The sequence below is a fragment of the Bos taurus genome, chromosome 5, assembly GCF_002263795.3.
Source record: "Bos taurus isolate L1 Dominette 01449 registration number 42190680 breed Hereford chromosome 5, ARS-UCD2.0, whole genome shotgun sequence".
Taxonomy (NCBI): Eukaryota; Metazoa; Chordata; class Mammalia; order Artiodactyla; family Bovidae; genus Bos; species Bos taurus.
This window is the reverse complement of record NC_037332.1, coordinates 60,510,879-60,525,248: the sequence shown is the minus strand read 5'-3', so window position 1 is coordinate 60,525,248 and position 14,370 is coordinate 60,510,879. Positions and strand designations below refer to the sequence as shown.

The 14,370-nt window shown below is 49.6% G+C and overlaps 1 protein-coding gene across 3 annotated transcripts in view; it reads right to left on the bottom strand.

Moving 5' to 3' along the window:
• The window catches only part of ELK3 (ETS transcription factor ELK3), a 70,079-nt gene that overhangs the window by 25,130 nt on the left and 30,579 nt on the right, over window positions 1-14,370 (bottom strand). The gene's annotated exons all lie outside the window — the stretch shown is intronic.

The window sequence follows — 14,370 nt, the reverse complement described above, 5'->3', positions numbered from 1 at the left end:
CTCCTCTGTACATGGGAGTTCCCGGGCAAGAATACTAGAGTGGGCTGCCATTTCCTTCCCCAGGGGATCTTCCCAGACCAGGGATTGAACCTGAGTCTCCTGCACTGCAGGCAGATTCTTTACCACTGAGCCACCCTGTTAAGAGCTTACTAAACTGTAATTCTCCTTATCTAAGTCCCCAGCAAATACCTGCTGCGTGTGTGGGCTCTGGCTTGGCACCCCAATTCTGACATAGAGTCATGCGTGGGGCTTTCCAGCACTCAGACTTCTTACCCAGCTCACATTCCTTTCCAGCACTGCCCTTCCCCCAGGAGGAGCCGGTCCAGCTCTGAGCTCCCCATCAGCAGGGCTGGAGCTCTCTTGCTCCTCTCCCATTTCAGGGTTCCCAGGGACTGCAGGACCCCTGCCCCCTGATTTCACAACTTTCCTATCTTGTTCTCAACACAGAGAAGTGTCTGAGGCTCATAACACGCTGTCTATGGGGTCGCACAGAGTCGGACACGACTGAAGCGACTTAGCAGCAGCATAACACGTAACTGTCCTTTTCTGAACCCAACACCAGCAGCAGGGCTACAGACAACAGAGTGGTGGATTGTTCCATAAATTCTTGACCTTGTCACAAGCGCTGCCACTGGGGTGACAAAGAGTGTTCCAGAGTCACAGCCTGAGGTCAAATGCTACCCCTCTCTCTCATCAGCTGTGCGCCTCAGTTTCCACATCTATGAAATGGGGACCAACCTACCACCCACCTTATGGGACTGAATGTGTAATCCACATAAAGCTTGCAGAACGCACATGATAAGCCCACAATATATACCGGCTCTTACTGTTTTGATTTTTACACTCCCATTGAAGCAAAACAAAACAAAACGAAAAATCCACCCTCAATCTGCTCTAATAACAACTGAAGAGTCAAAATTAAACATCTTAGAAGGCTGTGCTTATTCTCATAGATCTGGGTGACAGGTGGATCATCTGGCAGACAGAAACCCACCTAGTTTACATATCTCGACCAAGGAAGAGAAGCAGGAAGTTCTATTTAGTTGGGTTCAGACAAGGAGGAAACTCTAGGCTTCAGTCCATCACACCTCGAGTGGCCGGCACTTGAGTGCACTGTGAATAAAACCTCACACCCGCCTCTTGATTCAGGTCTGGGGGGTGGGGGGTGGTGGGCAGAAAGACCAGCCCAAGGAGGGCAGAGGATGGGAGCGATCGCGCAATCTGTGTCCTGTCAGAAGGCCCCTCAGCTTCGGCAGAGATGCCGCATACCCAGCCTGACACCTGGTGCAAACACTAACCCCAGCCCATCTCCCTTTTCCCTGATGCCTCTCAGGGCAGGAAACGCACTGCCCAGGCAGGAGGGAACAGCCCAGCTGCACAGCATCCACCGTGGCTTCGGCCCCTGGGGAGGGTGATGCGAGCAACTGGCCCTGAGTGCCTGACAGTGAGATCCTGGAATGGGGAAATGGGAAGGATTTATTTGGGGGACATCTGTCTGGCTGGGCTAGATAGATATCCTACATGAAAGGAACCTGTGGCCAGAAAGGGCAAAAGAAAGAAGCGAGCATTTCCAGGAATAAATCACGTGCTCCACACCCACCGCTGCCTTGCAAGATGGGCACTGTGGTCCCATTTTAAAGATGCAGAAGTCGAGGCTTAGTTGGAAGTGAGGTTATATCCAGTTTCCCAATCCACAGGGGTAGGTTAAATACTGGGTGGAGGGATTTCCCTGGTGGTCCAGGGCTAAGACTCCGCGCTCCCAATGCAGGGGGCCTGGACTGGATCCCTGGTTGTGAATTCAGCTCGGAGCCCTGGATCCCTGGTCAGGGAACCAAGACTAGGGGCAGCCAAATAAATAAACAAATTTTTAAATCCTCTTTAAAAAAAAGTACTGAGTGGACCTTATAATGGAATCCCCCAGGGCTCTTTCAGAGGACAATACATCATTAGCATTTTCCCATGTCTCTATCATGTCCAACTCTTTACAACCCTATGGACTGTAGCCCGCCAGGCTCCTCTGTCCATGGAATTCTCCAGGCAAGAATACTGGAGTGCATAGATGGTCCCATTTCCAGGGGCTTCCCAACCCAGGGACTGAACCCAGGTCTCCTGCACTGTGGATTCTTTACCGCCTGGGCCACCAGGGAAGCCCCTTTAAAATAAAATTAGGGTAAAAAAGCAGCAGGCCTGAAATGCTTCCACTATTTTAACCAAAATAATTATATATATATACACACACACACATATATATAAGAAAAATTAATCTTGGAAGATGTATAATAAAATTTGACAGAAGTAGGATTACCGCTGATTCGTATTTTTTAAATCTGTGTTTTCACATTAAAAGAATTATGTTTCCTATGTATTGCTTGTCAAACTCAGAGAAACAACCAGGCTCTAAAAACCTTAGGTGCCCAGGATGACGCAGCTTGTGACTAGAGGAGCTGCAGCTGAACCGGCTTCTGTCCAGAGCCCAGACGAAGCCTCCTCTGTCCCACCAGCACACCCTCTCCCAGAAAGCAGCTGAGTCGACTCCGAGGTTGCTACTCAAGTCAGCCTTCCAGGACCACAGGCTCTGCATTCCAGAGAAGCCTCGGGACAACTGCGGCGAGCCTGGGAAAACCAGCCCCTTGCTCAGGAAGCCATCGCATGCCTAACACCTCCTGAGGTTGGCCAGCCCTTCTGAGGCTGATCCGTAACTACAGATGGAGCTGCCCCTGCCCACCCTCAGGGTAGAGGAGGTGCCCGCTTTGAGGGGACACCTTGTAGAAGGCACTGGGGACCCAGCGGTCCCACAGCAGGATGGACCCCAGAAGCCCACATTGCAGGCAGATTCTTTACCGTCTGAGCCACCAGGGAAGCCAACCCCCACGAGTGATGGGAAAATAACAGGAAGCTGATGTCCATAGACATGGGCTGGTTATGGCCCTCTCTGAGCAGCAAAAGGGCTCAAAGGGAGGACAGAGAGCACCCAACAACTCCTGGGATCCACAGGCCCGGGTAGAGGTGCTCACGCAAGGAGACAGGCCCAGAGCCTGGATGGGCCAGACGCAAAGTGCAGCCAGCACAGGGACAAACGGCCCCGGGGTTCGAATCCCAGCTTCACTACTTACTAGGACCTTGAAAAGGTACCGAAACTTTGCCAGCTTCAGTTTGCTCACCTCAATTCAATGAACTGGAACATGTTTAATCTAAAATGTTGATATCCTCAGAGCAACATTTTTTACATGAATTTAGGAAAATGAATTTTAAACAATCTTCAAAACGAAAGGACGGTGGTATCTTTGAAAATCATACAGACGAATTCAAGATGTCACAAGAAGATATATTAGATAGCTGCTTTCCCCAACTAGATGCCTAGTTCATTCCTAAAAGGGAAATAAAAATCTCTCACAGGGCAGTTTGTTCTAAAAGGCCAATGTATGTCAGTGCCTCACTCGGCGAAGTCTTTAGCCTGAGAGCTAACCCGGTGGAATGTTGCCCAGCAAGCAATGATCTAATTGAATAGCATCCTCATTATATCACACTGTCTTTTCATTTTATTCTGCCTTCAAGTAGTCAAAATTCCTTATATGGCTGCTTTGGCATGCAGTCACAGAAGGCTTACACTTTGTCTCGTGTGACCCTCGCAGCACTCTGAAACCCATTTCACAGATAAGGAGTCTGGGGCTCGGAGCTGAGTACACAACCTAGTAAGCAGCAAAGGGGACTCTCCAGGCCCCCCGCTTCGCAGCCAACACCCGGTCTTCAGCTCCTCGTCTTGGGTTTCCATCCAGACCATGGTCTGACTCACTCCTTCCCGACACAGAAACTGACTGTCCTCTCTCCAAAATCAGAACAAGTACTCACTGTAGGAGTCATGCTCCAAGTTCCTCCTCCATAACAAGCAAACACTGAAGATGCATTTGTATGAAAAGCTCCTTGCTCAGCTCTGAGGAACAGCAAAGCAAAGGAACCTGGTCTCCGTCCTCATCCTCGGAGCATCTGACAGCTACTCGGACAGTAGTGGCAGCCCCTGCCTCCTCTAGCCCCTGCCACCTGAACCCGAGGGGACACAGTGGTTGGCCAGCCATACCAGACTCTGCTGGGAACCTGTTATGGGCAGGCTCACCGCACACCGTCTGCCCTAGAGCAGCTACGAAAGGGCTCCTGAGACCCAACCCACGAGTCTGAACTGCCTCCCCTGGGGCAGTCGTCCTCCTTGGTCATGAGTTGAACAGAGCTTCCCTGCCACCCATAAAGTCCACATCCACTCAGAATCTCAAGATGAGACCTTATCTGGACGGAGGGCACATGTAAGAACGTCAGGATGGGATCGTCCTGGAGTTAACGTGAGCACTGAATTCAGTGACTGCATCCCTACGAGAAAAGGAAAGATCCAGAGACACACACAAGGAGGAAGGCCAGGGGAAGGCAGGGGAAAGGTTGGAGGATGCAGCTACAAGTTAGGAAGCAAGGATTTCCAGGGGCCCTAGAAGCTGGAAACGGCAAGGAAGGAGGTTCCCCTAAGGCCTTCAGAGGGAGCCCGGTGCTGCTGACACCTCAGCTTCACACTTCTGACCTCCACAACTTGTAGGGAATACACTTCTATTGTTTTGAGCCACCAACTTGTGTGTTAATTTGTCATAGCAGCCCAAGGAAATATCCTCTCCTATCTTAATGTCTCTGTCCAGCAGGGTGGAGAGGCCTGGCCTTTCCTTCCCAGAGCTCGGCTGGCCTTCGGGCCATCATGTTGCCGAGGGCACGCAGGCGGGTGCAGCCTGGGCCGCCCTGGGTGCACTGTGGAAGCCCGGAGTGCACCCTGCACACAAGCGCGCACACGTCCACCCCCACTTGCAACTTCTAAGAATAACGCGCTGCCAATAAAGGGCTCCAACTCTGTCTCGGAGCTAACTGACTCCCGGCGGAGGTTTCCATGTGGTTTAGGATGAGATCTCTTTACTCTCTGGCACTGCGAAGCCGTCGGGCGAACTGCCCTTCCAAATCCTCCTGGCACTGCTGCTCAAGAAACTCTTGCTGTCCCACTGGGTGGTGGGGGGAGCCAGACCTCGTGACATTAAGGGCATCCTCCCACCCCCTCTGGGCTCGCAGCTGCTTCTCATTGGACAGGGAGTCTTGTCTCCCACTGGCCCCCTTTCAACACTCAAGGGTATTTTTATTAAAAGGCCTCCGGAATGTTAATAAAATAAAATGCAGAACTGCTCCCCTCTTTCCCCCGTGGGTGGGGGAGTTGTTGGCAGTGACCTCGATTTGAGCAGCCACTGCCAGCACTGGCAGGTGGCTGGAGGGGGCGGGGGTCGGGGACCACAGGTGGTGTGGGAGCATGTTATCGTCTCATTCTGGCTTTGCCACCGATTTTCCTGAAACTTCGCTTCCACTCTCGGGTCTTCACGTGGTAAATGAGCAGGCACGGTAGGAGGGGATGTTAGGTCCCTTCCAGCACTGACATTCCAAGAGGGTGGATTTCCCTTGATGCTTTGTCTTGGTGCTCGCTCATCGTTCTCTCCATCCTGCGTTCATGCGGTCCCAGCTCCCAAGTGGCTCTGGCAAAAGAACCTGCCTGCCAACGCAGAAGATGTGGGTTCAATCCCTGGGTCGGGAAGACCCCCTGGAGGAGGAAATGGCAACCCACTCCAGTGTTCTTGCCTGGAGAATCCCACGGACAGAGTAGCCTGGTGGGCTACAGTCCATGGGGTTGCACAATCAGATACGACTGAGCATAGCACTGCGCTGTAGATGCTGAGAGTACTAAGGAAGGCCAGCTCCCAGTCAGTGAGGCAGGAACACAGAGCAGAGGAGACATCGCCAAGTGTCCACATCAGCAGGAGGAGGTGACACAAACAGGAGCTGGAGGATGACCGGGGCCCGGCAGGAGAGGCAGAGTGGGAGTGCAGACACATGTGCAGTCTGGACAAGGGGCTGGGGCTGGGGCAGTGCAGCAAGGCAAGTCCGGCTGGGGCCAGATGGAGTAGAGAGCTTGCAACCTTTCCTGGAGGCCACAGGGAGCCAGGCAGGTGCACAAGCAGAGGGGTGCCATGCTCTGATCTGGCCTTTTTTATTTAATAGGTAAGTTTTTTGTTTCTAGTGTTTGCGCCAGGTGTCATGTGGGATCTTAGTTCCCTGACTGGGCATCAAACCCATGCCCCCTGCATTGGAAGTACAGAGTCTGGACCACCAGGGAAGTCCCCGATCTGGCATTCTTTAGGAAGCATCATCTGGACACACAGGAAGGGCAGGGTGTTCTGGGGTGTCCAGAACCACCACCTCATGTTTTCAGCAGGCTCGGAGGACAATGCCAGCAGTTCTTCCATTGTCGTTTCAAACAACAAACACTGGAGGTGATGCCCCTCTCCCTGCCTGCCTGGGGCAATCAACAATATTAGGAATACCGGATTCAAGTTTGAGTTCTTGGCCCTGCAGCTGTGTGACCCTCCAGCTTTATAGTCCTGAGCACGGGCCTTGGGGTTGAGACTCCTAGGTAGAAAGCTCTGCTGCTCAGCAGCTGTTACATCTTGAATCTGTTATTAACCTCGCTGAGATTCAGTATCACCATCTCTAAAATGGGTCCACTGCCGACAGAGCCAATGGGCATTTCACATGCAGGGAAATGAGTTTCTAAACAGGGCCTAGCTCAAAACAGAGGCTCCATACATGTGAGCCTTCCCTGATTCTGTCACAAATGTGGGGTAGGAACTGAGATAAACTGCCGCCGGAGCCCAAAGGAGATGGGAAGGAGGCGGCTCAGGGGAGCAGCTGGGCCCAGTGGGTGGGTGGTGGGCGGTGTGATATGAGCACAAGGGTTTTTGTCAGTTTATCTCCACAACCACTCAATTTTCCTGCCATGAGAAGCCCAGAATCAGGAAGGCTCATGCCGGCAAGCTGGTGTGGGCTTGGGCAATGGCCTGACGTCAGTGGATTTGGCCAAGCTGCCAAGCGCTGCAGCCTCGTCAGCACAGTGTTGAAGTGACTCCCAAGACTCTAGGTGTTTCTTAGCAACGGCCCTATTTGGGGGAACACTGAGTGCCAAAGGGGAAGCTGGCTTGGAAGTTTGTGCAAGACAGGCGGCACCCCTAATCAACCCCCAGGGTCCCCCCAGCAGGTCAGCTCCCTCACGCCAGCTGGTCCCTCCCAGGGCAATGGGGGCCAGGCTGGAAGCCCTCCACGAGGCCAGCACCTACCTCACAGGTTTCCAGGCAGCATCCCGGCCCAAAAGCTTGCAGAGAGGCCCTGGTCATCCCCGCGGCCCCCAGGCAAAACCCAGTTGCCATCTGTTGTACTTTTAACCATGCAAGCGGCTGACAGGACACGAGAGAAAAAAAGGACGTCCAATGAAACACGCCCGGCCCTCAATACTCAGACCCAGGGCTGAGCACACAGGACTGTCTGAAACACAAAAGACCCCCGAACAGAGTCCAAGACAGACGGGTCTTCTGTGAAATTTCACAACCCACGAAGGTGTTCTAGAAAGTACCAGGACACAAATGCTTGCTGGACTTTTGTTCTTTCTCCACTCTGACAGACAATACATCACATAATTTTCACAAAATTTATTTGGAGGAATTAAAGAATTCCACCCGGGCCAGGTTTCTTGGTGCAGGCAGTTGGGTTCAGATATGTATTATTAATGCAAACATTTTCCTGTCGTGATTGCATACCCAATTTAAAATGAATTATCCAATTAAGTTAAGAAGGTGATGCATTCTGCTTCCAGGAATATGTTGCCAGTGACTCTGTCTTGACTGTTCTCCCCTAAAAACCCTTCCAATTAAGTTAAGACCGTTCAGTACATCGTGAGGCTAAGCCGGGAGGTTGCTGTGGAGACAGGAGGAGTCTTCATCATATCACTATTTCAATCTCCTGATGAGAAGGGAGCTGGCAGAGCTCTCAGCCTCCCCCTGGGATGAGTGTTCACTGCCAACAACAACAAGGACAAAAAGCTCTGTTGGACAGAAAAGGATGAAAGAGCGTGTAAGCTTCCAGATCTTCTGCAGCTACACAGAGAGTCATGGCTTGGGCTTCCTCAAGCAGAAGCCAGTTGGCGGGTGCATGCAAGAGGCAGACGCCACCCTGTCCCTTCTCTCCCCCTCGCTCTCGGTCAGTTCTAGAGGAGGCGTGCAGATCTGATGTGGAAGGTGGGACAGCACCAGCTCGGCCAGCAGACAGCAATCGACTGGTACCAGATAGCCACAAAGATAGGGGCTATGGGGTCAGACTGAGACACCACTGATGTCACGAAGAGTCAGGAAACACAGATGTTTATTTCTAAAATGCAAACCTGACCATGGCACTCTCTCGCAGACAGTCCTGTACTGGGTCTCCGCTGCCCTCACCATCAAGTTCATCCCCCACTCACTCTTGCCATCTCGTCCCTCCTTCATTCCCTAAATAAACACTCAGACTCTTCCACACCTCCCGGTCTTTGCACATGCTGGTCCCTTCCTCAGTATATCCCTTCGCTACTTTTGTCAGCCTGGTAAATGTGTTCTTACTCAAGACCTGGGTCCCACGTCTGGACCTCTGGCAGCTTTGTCTCTGACTTTACAGGCTTCCCTGATGGATCAGATCGTAAAGAATCCACCTACAATGCAGGAGACCTGGGTTCAATCCCTGGGTTGGGAAGATACCCTGGGGAAGGGCATGGCAACCCATTCCAGTATTCTTGCCTGGAGAATTCCAAGGACGGAGGAGCTTGTGGGTTACAGTACATGGGGTCTCTCAGAGTTGGACATGACTAACACTTTACTGCAAGGTAGATACTAGAATCATGACCAAGCCAGCACTTTGCTATCATAACTGGTTTTCGTGTTTGTCTCCCTGAGCAGCTGCTAAACCACTCAAGGGCAGGGGGTATGTTTTCAAAGGAATGGTCTAACCATAGAAGAAAAGGCAGAGGTGAGAGAAAGCGACCATGCCAACTTGAGAAGGATGTACAGGCATATCTCAAGAGATACCACAGGTTTGGTTTCCCAGATCACCATCAATAAAGTGACCATCACACTAAAACAACTATCGCAATAAAGTGAGACACAGTATTTTTGGTTTCACAGTCCATATAAAAGCTATGTTTATACTATACTGTAGTCTGTTAAGTGTGCAATAGCATTATATCTGAACAAACAACATATATACGTTTAAAATATTTTATTGATTAAAACAAATGCTAACCATCATCTGAGCAAGTCAATCTTCTTGAAACAGTAACATCAAAGATCACTGATCACAGATCACTATGACAAATGTAAAACTAATAAAAAACGTCTGAAATACCATGAGAATTACCAGACTCATTCAACACAGGGTTGCCATAAACTTTCAATTCATAAAGAAGTGCAGTTTCTGCAAAGTGCAATAAAACGAGGTATGCCTGTATAATTAGAAACCACCTAAAAGTTGTCCATGAAGGGAGTAAATGCTGTGAGTCCCAGGGGTTCCCCATGCCCCTCACACTTAGGCCCATGGGTGCCAGCAGTAATCAGGGCCAGAGACAGGTGTGTTCTGGGTATAGATACTTCTCTTCCCCACCCCAGGACAAGAGATTTTAAAACCAAGTCTGCCTGATGTTATTAAGAGTTGCTAAACTATTTAATAAATAAAATCTCTGTGAGAAATCCTTATGTCTACATTAGGCTGTAGATGTACCTTCTGGAAGACTCGGTTTACACCTGAGAGAAAAAACCCTACCCCCAAAATGTAAGCCATCAGAACTTCTGATGCAATGAACCAGTCCACCTCTGAGGCTCACAGCAAGACAGCAAAACAAGTTGTTTGGTAGGAGATGACAGTGAAATGCCCAGGCATGAACTGAACGTCCCATGTAGGTCTCTGTCCGCTCTGGTGTCTGCCCTTCATGGGCTCAGACACAGGTGTCCTCTCATGACCTGTGTGTTTCCAACCTGGGATTCAGAGCTTTGAGTCACTTCTTGAATAGCTTCTGGGTGGTTCTAATTATATAGGCATACCTTCTTTTACTATGCTTTGTAGATACTGTGTTTTTTACAAATCCAGGATTGGGGCCATTGGGATCAGTAAGTTTTTCTTCTAATCTGTGTCTTGTATTAAAGTCCTCTGCTCTTTCAGGGCATGGAACCCCTGAATTTCCATAGACTCTGAAACCCTTTAAGGTGGGGCTCATCTTCATGGCCTTTGTTCCACCCTGGGGACCCAGCTCCGTGCCTGGTCCACGGTGAGCACACTGTGACCTTCTGTTCATAGAGTCTAGTTTCACACCTGCAGTTGAATCGAGCTGCTGTACATGTCACAAGAACAATGATCCTTTAGGATTCGATGAATCAAACCACAATCTCCAAAGCTCTCCTTTGGTGCGTAATTGTGAAAATCTAAATGCAAGCCCAGGAGTGTCAGAAATCATATACATCATATGGGTTGAAGTGTGCTCCCAAAAAGGTAGGGGAAGGCTTAGTCACAGGACCTGTGGATGTGACTTCACAGGGGTGAGCAAGTTAAGATGAGGTATCGAGGGTGAACTCTAATTCAACACACCTAGTGTCCTTTTAAGAGGGAAATTTGGACACAGGGAGCAATGCCATGGGATGACAGAGTCAGAGACTGGAGCTACAAGTCAAGGAATGCCAAGGACTGACAATCACCACCAGAAGCTGGGAAGAGGTGAGAAAGGATTCTACCCCAAGTCTCAGAAGGAATCTGGTCTTGCTGACACCCTGACTTCAGCTTCTAGCCCCCAGAACTGTAGAACAAATATCTGCAGTTTTAAGCCCCCCACTTACTGGCAAATTGTTATAGGAGCCCTAGATAATTAATACAATAACCAAAAGGCAGTAACTTTTTTCTGACACGTATTTAGCGTCAGCTTTCACGATAGAAGTGATTTGAATCTGGGTGGAGGCCACTTCACTATGTTACCCGTTTGCTCATTCATTTGCTTCCAATACTTACTGAGCCCCGGGTACGTGCCAGACCCTGTGCAGAGTACCAGAGTGATGGAAGTGGGTGAGCCAGGAGCCTGTGGTGTAGATGGCTCTGTGAGTGGTCACAGAAACAAACGCCTGCACCGCCAGGCAGTAAGTCTTAAAACATAGATAATAGAAATGATGGGCATTTTTATCATGTGTCCTTACCAGGTGCTGATCAAACCAGCCAATCCTAAAGGAAGTCAACCCTCAATACTCATTGCAAGGACTGATGTGGAAACGCCAGTATTTTGGCCACCTGATGCGAACAACCGACTCATTGGAAAAGACACTGATGCTGGGAAAGATTGAGGGCAGGAGAAGGGTACGACAGAGAATGAGATGGTTGGCATCACTGACTCAATGGACCTGAGTTTGAGCAAGCTCCAGGAGATGGTGAAGGACAGGGAAGCCCAGTGTGCTGCAGTCCATGGGGTCGGAAGGAGTCAGATGGGGTCAGAAAGAGTCGGACACGACGGAGCAACTGAACAACCACCAGGTGCTGAGCACACGGTCACACGTGCGCCTCACACAATCCAGGGAGGAAGGTGCTTTTCAGTGCCCACTTCCCCATCAGGGATCCGAGACACAGGGATGGAGACACTAGGACTCTACCAGGATGGCACTGACCCCAAAGGGAGCACGAGGAGGGGGAGGCTCGCCCCACCAGGGGAAGCACGGGGAAGTGTCTGATTAGGAGGGGAGGGAAGTGTCATTTAAATATGAAAGCATCTTTGCAAGCTTAATTTTCAAATCAGCCAAAATATATATTAAAAAGCACCACAGGGACTTCCCTGGTGGTCTAAGTGGTTAAGAATCTATCCCTGGTTGGAGAACTAAGATGCCACACGCTGAGAGGCAACTAAGTCTGCACACCACAACTAGAGAGCACACGCAGCAACAAAGATCCACGTGTCACAACTAAGACCCGACAGAGCCAAAATAAATAAATAAATATTAAAAAAAAAAAAACAGCACAAAGCATTTCTTAGCATGAGTAAGAAGAGCTGTAACACCCAGGACATGCACGATCCCCCCACCCCACCCCACCCCGGAGTGTGCTGGTGCAGGACGCTGGCACAAAGTCCTAACTTCCTTCTTGACACCTGCCTGAATTGTTCAAGTAAGTGCTCAGGGAACTAGCCTCTGCATTATTATTGTGGCTTAGCACTTGGCAGCACTGAACACGCTTGGGTGCTGTTCTTAGCCCTGTTGTTGCCATCCATTTGCTCAGTCGCGTCCGACTCTTTGCAACCCCATGAACTACAGCATGGCAGACTTCCCTGTCCTTCACCAACTCCTGGAGCTTGCTCAAACTCCTGTCCATCCAGTCAGTGATGCCTTCCAACCATCTCATCCTCTGTCGTCCCCGTCTCTTCCTGCCTTCAATCTTTCTCAGCATCAGGGTCTTTTCTAATGAGTCAGCTCTTCGCATCAGGTGGCCAAAGTATTAGAGCTTCAGCTTCAGCCATCAGTCCTTTTAATGAATATTCAGGACTGATTTCCTTTAGGATTGACTGGTTTGATGTTCTTGCAGTCCAAGGGACTCTCAAGAGTCTTCTCGGACACCACAGTTCAAAGGAATCAATTTTTCAGTGCTCAGCCTTTTTTATGGTTCAATTCCCACATCCATACATGTCTACTGGAAAAACCATAGCTTTGACTAGACGGACCTTTGTCGGCAAAGTAATGTCTCTGCTTTTTGATACACTGTCTAGGTTTGTCATGGCTTTTCTTCCAAGGAGCAAGCAGTTTTTAATTTCATGGCTGCAGTCACCATCTGGAGTGATTTTGGAGCCCAAGAAAATAAAGTCTGTTACTTTTTCCATTGTTTCCCATCTATTTGCCACAAAGTCATGGGACCGGATACCATGACCTTCATTTTTTGAACGTTGAGTTTTAAGCCAGCTTCTTCACTGTCCTCTTTCACCTTCATCAAGAGGCTCAGCCCTAACCATGTGTTAACTTAGCTAATCCCTACCACAATCCTATGACATAGTCTCTACTCTTATACCCGTTTTACAGAAAAGAAAGTTGAGCCAAGAGAAATTAGGCAAGCACTTAGTCATGGAGCTGGATTTAAATCCAAACCATGTAGCCCAGAGTTAATGCTATTATTGTAGTTTTCACTGTGATAATCTGCCCAAGGGCGGGCTGGCAGGGGGAGTGTGTGTAGGGAGACTTGAGGGCATTCTCTTGAGGAAAAAGGATTAAAGAGCCTCAGCCCCAACCTGGTCCCATTAGCCTAAACATTGTTCTCTGATGTCTTCTGCAAAGTTTTGCATACATTTTCCACTTTTTCCCTCTGCCCATTTCTAAATATTATTAGAATGGGTTAAAAATGTAACATGTAGCATATAAAAACAATAACGTCCTCATGCCTGCTTACTCTGGCAGGAAAACTTGCCTATTAGGACAAATCAAGGGACGTACAGTTTCAACAGGGAAGAGATGTTAGCTGGCAGAGAAGGGGAAAGACAATAGGAACAAAGCAGCAGCTGACAAGGTGGGGAGTCACCTAATGTATGCCACGTGCAGAGCAGGTTCTGGGCAAGTGTCAGGGGAAAGCGGAGGAGGGGGAGCGGGGACAAGGAGGAAGGGGACTGAGGAAGGCATGAAAGGCAGACAGGGTCACAGGAGGGCTGCATGACCATGAGAAGCACATGCAGTGCAGGTCGGGGCACAGCAAGGGTGCCCATATGGTCAGGGGCTCCACATTCACAAAGACCTTCCTCGAACCTACCTCTCAGGTGAGAGATCAGATCATGTAAGAGTGCCATTTTTGTGGATCAAAAATAGCTAGATGCTGGCAATTTCATACCATTCAATTCACACATAGAGTCCTAGAGTCACACTGACAAAACTGAAAAAAGTCTTAATCACAAAATGTAAAATACAACTTTTCACCCTTATTTCATTGCTTCTCCCCCATTCTTCCCCCTTTCTGTTCTTTCTCTCCCCTCACTCACTCAGGCCCCCCGTCCCTTCTTCACGTCCTCTCCATGTTGTCCCTCCTTTTTTCACTTAAAACTATATTTAGTGTCTGGTGTCAGGACTCCCCTCGAGGTTCAGTGATTAAGAATCCACCTTCCAATGCAGGGGTCATGGGTTCGATCACTGGTCGGGGAACTAAGAGCCCACATGCCTCGGGGCAACTAAGCCTGCTTGGCGCAACTACCAAACCCACGCACCGCAACTAGAGAAGCCTACATGCCACGATGAAGATCCAGCACGGCCAAAACAAATAAATAACTTAAAATTTAAAAAAAAATTATATTAAAAAACCAACAGCCCTGTATTCAGCGTCTAATGACCATTGCAGGTCTCAAGAGAAAGAGTCAAACGGCCAAGCGCACACACAAGCATATGGTGTATATGTTCCCAAGGAAGGAGGAAGGGCATCTTCTCCTGGCGGCCGAGCCGGCAGGACACCTGGACAAGA